Genomic DNA, 7,492 nt, shown 5'->3' on the forward strand with positions numbered 1-7,492 from the left:
AGAGAGCTCAGTCAAACAGAACAATGAAACATGACCCTTGAACTCTAAAGGGTGATATTTCCCAGACCATCATGCTCAGAACTCAAGTGGATTTCTGTAGGGCAGACTACGCAATATGAAGTTTCCTTCTGCCAGATACTGAGGAAATGTCTTACCCTCCTCTAAATAACTCCTGTGTAATACATCAAAGAAAAGAAAGATAGGTACAAAACTTCTAGGTCATTACCACTGAACACCTCACAGTGTTTAAAAATAAAATATATACAAGAACTACATAGTATCCTACTTCCCCTAAAAATAAACCAGAAAAAGCATTAGGCAATTAGATCTTTCTAAAGCTATAATAGTGCTTCTCACAAAACTTATGTTGAGGCAACTAGGAATTTCATGCAACACCAATATCCTTCCTCACTAATATTACAAAACAGATTGGAGTTGAGAAAGAAAAGCATCCAAACTGAAAGCTTGTAATCACCAGGAGGTCCAAGCATGCCAAAGGATATGCAAGTATATAAAGTGCTAATAAATCACATTCAAAATAAAAATGAGAGGATGGACTCTCAGGCTGGGAAGAGACCAGTATTCTTTTCCTACTTGTTTACTCTCAGTGGTCTCTTGGCCTCTTCCTACTTTCATTGTGTAACTGTGGTTGCTACCTGTGGGGAGTCATTTTTCAGACTCCACCACCCTCCTCCCAACTATTTCTAATGACATAAAATGGACATGCATATCTCCTTTGAATATTGTATATATATTCCCTCAACCGCTATAACTATTATTGAATAACCCCTTAAACGGTGACAATTGTGTCTACTGTCTTAAGTTAGATTGTTTATTATCCCCACTTTTTATCTGTGAACTGTTCAATAACGAATTTTGGTGAAAGAGTCCCTCAGTTTATTGCTTATGTTTGAACCAAGTCACGGGGATTGTTGGACTTGTTCTTGTGGCTCCCAAATGCACTGATAATGCCACGTGGCATTGTTCCTTGTTTGCCTAGGTACATTAAAATGGAATACTATACATAAAAATAAGTTCTTATCTAATAGAGATGTGAACACACCCTGAACATTGACATAATGACCTGGCACAGGCCTCAGAAGAATGGGCATTCTCCATTCACACCAGGGAAGCCATCTATGAAACATCCAAAGTTGTCTATAACATCACCTGGAAGCAATCCTCTACCAGGGAAGACTCTACCCACTGCTCTGACATCAATCTACTCAAAGGAGTCTTCCCTTAACACTGAAAGGACTTAAACAACAACAACGACCTGCTTACTGGACAGGGCTTTCTGCATTGCCCTTTAATTGTGAGTTGAAATTAGAGGTGCTCCGCACCATCCTGACTTCAATGTAGGATATACAGATTCCAGGATTTTCAATGCAGAAACATGATACCACCAACAAAGACTGTGAAAAATAAAACTGTATTGGCACTAATGACCTGGATTGGACCAACTAGTTTGCCTGGAGCCTACAGTTGGTCTTATGTCAGGAAACTTGAGGAGTAGGGTCTCCTTGTATTTAGGTCAGGACTTTTCATTTCCATGTCCCCCATACTTTGGTGGGCCTATGCAAATAATAATTGCCACTCTAAAACCGTTTTTACTGTACTCCTTTGACTCTAAACCTTAAAAAAAACCCACTTATATTTTTGAGTTTAACTTAAACTAATATGCATGTGCATGGAAATGTAAAAGACTACTACGCCTTCAAGTTTAAGGAGTTACATACATTTTATGGCTTTAGATTGCTTTGTGTATCACTAAGAAATGTTATAATGTACTACAATCTGGGGTCTTGAGGGACAAAGTAATTGTACATGGGTTGTTTTATTTTTCTTAATGTTCTTTGACTGTAAGTTCAAAATTAGGTGTCAGCAGGGGGATTTCTTCTGAGAAATCTGTTTTTGGTGATTGTCCTTCCAAAAATAATGCATTTAAGAAGTCATTCACTGACACAACCAATTAAATATGGTACTAGATATTAGTACATTCACTGTACTTATTAAATTCATTGTCCTGTAGTAATTTCAGTATATACAAGTTGGCACATAGCTAAATAGCAAGGAAATACTGTGTATGATTAAGTTTCTGTGGGATGGTGGAGGGAATGTTAACTGCTGGTGGAACTGTTGTTGGAACACTGAATGCCAGAAACAACTGTATTATGTTTGAACAATTTTGCAAACCATAGTGTTTAAATAAAGTAATAAAATTCAAAAAAATTTTTTAAAATTACAGAAAGGTTCCTTCCTATAACTTGATACAATTAAGATCACCCTTATAAGAATTGGAGTTAATCTGAATCGGAACCCATTAAACCTGAAAGAATTGGGACTAGACAACCTTGCATGAACTGACCTGGATTTTATTCATACATTACAAATAGTCATCTAAATCTGCCAGGAATGATTGCTGAGTACAGATCCAGGAGAAACACCTGAGTGCAGTTGCAAATAACCCCAAAGCCACATTAAAAATGACATAGAAATTAAATATTAATTATATAAATTAATATAAAGCTAACATAACTTATATATCAAATATATTAAAGAAGAAAATACTGTTGAAGTGTCAGTATAAATGTACAAATTCTCAGAAGGTTAAAAAACTAAATTATGGGTGGCTTGTAAGGAACTTACCTTGCATACAGCTGACCAAGGTTTTATTCTCACTCCCAATACTGGCAGGAGTAAATGCCAAGTAAAAAACAAACCCAAAAAGATTAAAATAAAAACTGAAAAAAATTTTCAACTATAAATTACCCTTAAATGTCTATATATTTCCTTATTTAAAAAGCAAAAGAAGGGGCCAGAGAGATAGCATAGAGTTAAGGCGTTTGCCTTGCAGGCAGAAGGACGGTGGTTCGAATCCCGGCATCCCGAGCCTGCCAGGAGCAATTTCTGAGTGTAGAGCCAGGTGTAACCCCTGAGCGCTGCTGGGTGTGACCAGAAAAAAAAAAACGAAAACAAAACAAAACAAAACAAAACAAAACAAAAAAAAGGCAAAAGAAATTGGAGCCGGAGCAAAGGCACAGTAGTAGGCGTTTACCTTGCATATGGCTGACCCAGGACACATTTAGATGCCCCGGCGTCCCCCATGCCTGCCAGGAGCCATTTTTGAAGGCATAAATCCCTTAGTGTAAAATAAAAAACAAATGAATCTCACTACTCTTGTTCTCCACTTAATAAGTTATGTTTATCAGTGGTCCTCAAACTTTTTAAACAGGGGACCAGTTCACTGTCCCTCAGACCGTTGGAGGGCCGGACTATAGTAAAAATGAAAATTATGAACAAATATCTATGTACACTGCACATCTTATTTTGAAGTGAAGAAACAAAAAGGAACAAATGTAATATGTGGCCCGCAGAGCGTAGTTTAAGGATCACTGTTTAATAGCATATGTAGTTGTAAGTTAACACGCAAATTGTTCTAAGTAAAATTGTTTATCCCATTTATAGAAAAATAACAAACAACTGCCTTGAATAGACTGGCAAGCAAAAAAAATACCCAGAAATATTTCACTTAGAATATATACTATGTAATTGTTCTATAGTATCCTATTTAAATTGATATATTCAAAAATATTTGAATTTGAAGCATCTAAATACTCAAAATACATCAGTGCAATGACCACGATTCCCAGATAAGCACAGTCATTTCTGATACTGATATGTGACAAAACATATAAATCAATCCAGTTAAAATTGGCTATTATCTTTGGAGTATACCATTACTTTACTCTCCAGAAAAATACAAAAAGATAATTCATAATCAAAAATTTAATAAGAGCTCACAATAAAAATTTAGCATATGAATACAAAGGTTGAATATATAAGGGAAAAATGAATCACATTATAATGTTCATTAATGGACTAGTAAAATATGGTTCCTGGGGGTTAGTGATAGTACAGCAATAGGGTGTTTGCCTTGCATGTAGTGCCAGGAGTAATTCCTGAGCACTGCCGGGTGTGACCCAATAAAAAGAGATAAAAAAGTTTTCTAATTAATTTCTAATGAGAGATATCTATATCAAATATAATTTTATCAAAATAAAAGAACCAAAAACCAGCAAAACATGAAAACAGTTTTCCACTGAACTCAATTATTTACTACAAAGATTTACAAAGAATACAGGGCACTGAATTAATATATAATCATAACAATCAAAGCACTATGGTTTCACAAGAAAATAATGGTGTTGATTAATTATAAAGTAACAAAATGAACAATTACATTAAAAATTCAACGTATATGACTATGACTTCAACAACATCCAGAAACAGAAACGGAGCCAGCCAGAGATGGAGATTCTGCCACAGGGGAAAGAAGAAAGAGCAAAGCCTTGGAGGACAGGCCCTCAAACTATGTATTTAAGAAAGGTGTAAGCATGACCCAGAAGATGTATCACAGAGGACAAAACTTACCTTCCTGAATGCTCTGAGCAGTGCCAATGACATTCTATGATGAGCCATGTCTCCCACGAACCAATCAACTGTGACAATGGGTAGCTTCAACCAGCTTGGTAGTGAACTCCACCTGAGCAGTATCCATAAAACACAAAATCATGTCAAAGTGCCATATTAGAAGCATGAAATAACAGCCAAATGATTCCGTAGCCACATCTTGCATTTTCCCTACCAAATCAGTACAAATAAAGTCAGTGGGAAGACTAGGTAACAGTAAATACATGGGCAAGTAAGACAGCTGGAGTGCTAGGACCATGTGTGGGTGCAACTGCCCAGGAATATCTGAACCTGGACAACCATCAGTACCTTCACTAGCATGCTCTAGGGCTATTTTGTATATTGCCGCTCAGCAATGAAGGGCCCAACTATAACCTCCTTGGTGAACTCCAGGATGTCAAAGAACCACTTTGCTCATAGGTGCTGACCAGAAAGCAGGACACCTTCACCTGGACTCCAAGCACTAGAGCCTCATTCCCAATACAAATTTGAGCACACAGATGGCAATGAACCATGGCTCATGATGAAAATGTAGCATCAAATGACAACAGGAAATGACAGGAATAAAGGCTATTAATTTTTGCTTTACTGCATAGTGTCAAGTACATTCATACCAAAGGTCTCACTGGCCTTGCAATAGAGTGCAGGGACTCTAGTTGCACTGAATTGTTATGTTCGCCACAAACCAACTTTAGGGCCCCAGGCACACTTTTGATTGACCACCAAACTTCATGGCATCTTCCTAAACAGAGACCCCTTAATGCTGTGACTCTAAAACCTGGATCAGCCTTTGAAAACACTACTGAACTCTTCACCATCTTCACTGGGCTCCAACAGCACATGTGCATGGCAGTTTCCTACCCATTTCCCACGAGCTGATCCATGACAGGACGGCAGATGGCAGCAGTGGATGCCTAGGACACTTCACTGTTAAAACTGAAGCTTCATAGAACCATCAGGTCACAAATTCTCCCCTCACTGGGTCTGGACAACACTGGCCCTGCACAAAGAGGGCCTGGGTGAAGATGCATGCTAAAGACTGTCCCTCATGCCTACCATCCCCCCTAGGGCTAACCGTGTGCTGAACCTGACACACAAGAAGTGGCAGTAGGAGTTCTCATTTTTTCAGGTTTTCTAAGTAATGTATAGAGAGAGAGGGGGATTTATCATCAATCTGTACTCAGTAGAGACACTAACAGTCTGAGACAGTGGTGATTGGACGAGGGTCCAAATACCTTCCACACCCTCAAATACTCTCAACACAGGCGAACAAAGAGATGGAGATGGAATCTAGGATAACAGGCAATTTACCTTCTGGAGATGTCTACAGGCACTGCAGACCCCTAAAAAACCTGAACTGAGTATCCCATTCATTTCTTCACTGACACAGAAACAAAATTCTTCTTGGGTCCCTCTGAACCCAATACTTTGCTTATCCCTCACACCAGCAACCGATAACACATGTCTATGGTAGTGTTCTTATACCAACTGCAACCTGCTGGCAAGCAGCTTGTGGAAACATAAGGTACTATACATGTAATCTTCACCTCATTTTCCCATATAACTTGAGTGTCTGAGAGTGTCCTTTATGTCATAACCGAGGCTGAGGCCAGCAACACAAAATTAATCACAGAACGTAGTCTTAATACCACCTGAAGATCAAGGAACACTTGACTACCAAAATGCTAACAGTTTTCCAAAATCTCTGTTCCTACTTTAGACATTACAGGTCTTATAAAGGATCATTCTCATCTTCCTTGGACTAGGATGCCACCCAACTAATAAACTAAAACATATCCGACAGTGAAGGGAGTTTAAATTCTCTTTGTTAAAACAAAGTCCTGTGATCTACAGGAAAAGTAAAAGTGCCACACATGCAGAAGACCCTGGTAATGGTGAAATGTGTTAACAAAGGAATACTGTCACTCATACCTAAGTCCATGGGTCAAACCACATGCTAGACCTCAGATAAGAGAATGGTGACAGTGGGAGTTCTCACTCGTAGCACCTCCCACGGCACATACTGGATCCATTAATCTGCAATATCCCAATTCAGAAACTCAACTGTTATATGCACCTCAGCATCCCACTGACTATCCAAGTCCCAACACCTAAATGGTCTAGAATAAACGGTTACTGACCTTAGGCCACATGAAGATGGGTCTTAGCACCTTCACCAAAGAATGAAAAACTTGGCCATGAATTTGAGCTTATTGTGCTCAAAACTCCACCAATGAAAATGGGGAGACTGCTTGGACAATACAATATTATAAAACAATAATCAAACAACCCGATAATACAGTTGTTGTAGAACATAGAATAAGGATTCCACATCACAAAGAAGCATGTCAATATTCAAGTAGACCCTAGATGGTATCGAATATACCATCTGAAATCAAAGACAGAGGAGGTATTATAAGGCAAAACCTTCAATGTAGGGTTGTTCTTCACATATACCATTCCCATGGCATACCAAATGCTGGACCTCAGATACAATGAGAACAGTGGCAGTAGGAGTTCTCACTAATTTTGTTCAGGTTTTGCAAGAAATGCAAAGTTAGAGGTACTCATCATTGATATGATGAACATAGTAGGGAGGATGCCGGATAGAAGCAGCTGGTCTAGGACAGTGGTTCATGGAGTGAGGAATCCTCATATAATTTTAAAAACAGAAAAGCAGATACCATCTTTGATACAATGCATATCTTAACTATACGAAACAACAGTATTATAGCACTTAAGCCCAACCAACCAGGAACTTCCATGGGTTTAGATTCAACACTAGGGAATCTTGATGCACAGTAGACCTGTCAGGAAAATCCACCTGAGTAGGATACACATGAGGAGGTGCCTGAACCTAGCATGATAGACTGCAGTCACACAGCAAGTCCAGGTATTAGGCTTAACAAAACAGTAGTCAACTATAAGCCTAAAGGGACAGAAGACTAGTAGATATGACTGAGAAAAATTAGATGTTTCTCTGTTGGTCTTTGTATGTTAGGCTTTATTGCACCCACTG

General features: G+C 38.5%; 1 non-coding gene across 1 annotated transcript; it reads right to left on the reverse strand.

Annotated features, from left to right (window-relative positions):
• Positions 1-6,954: 6,954 nt before the first annotated feature.
• LOC126023788 (small nucleolar RNA SNORD116) lies at positions 6,955-7,053 on the reverse strand. Its single transcript, XR_007500850.1, has one exon. It is a non-coding gene; the product is annotated as a small nucleolar RNA SNORD116 (small nucleolar RNA).
• Between the last annotated feature and the right edge of the window lie 439 nt (positions 7,054-7,492).

The sequence above is a fragment of the Suncus etruscus genome, chromosome 11 (assembly GCF_024139225.1).
Source record: "Suncus etruscus isolate mSunEtr1 chromosome 11, mSunEtr1.pri.cur, whole genome shotgun sequence".
NCBI classification, from domain to species: domain Eukaryota; kingdom Metazoa; phylum Chordata; class Mammalia; order Eulipotyphla; family Soricidae; genus Suncus; species Suncus etruscus.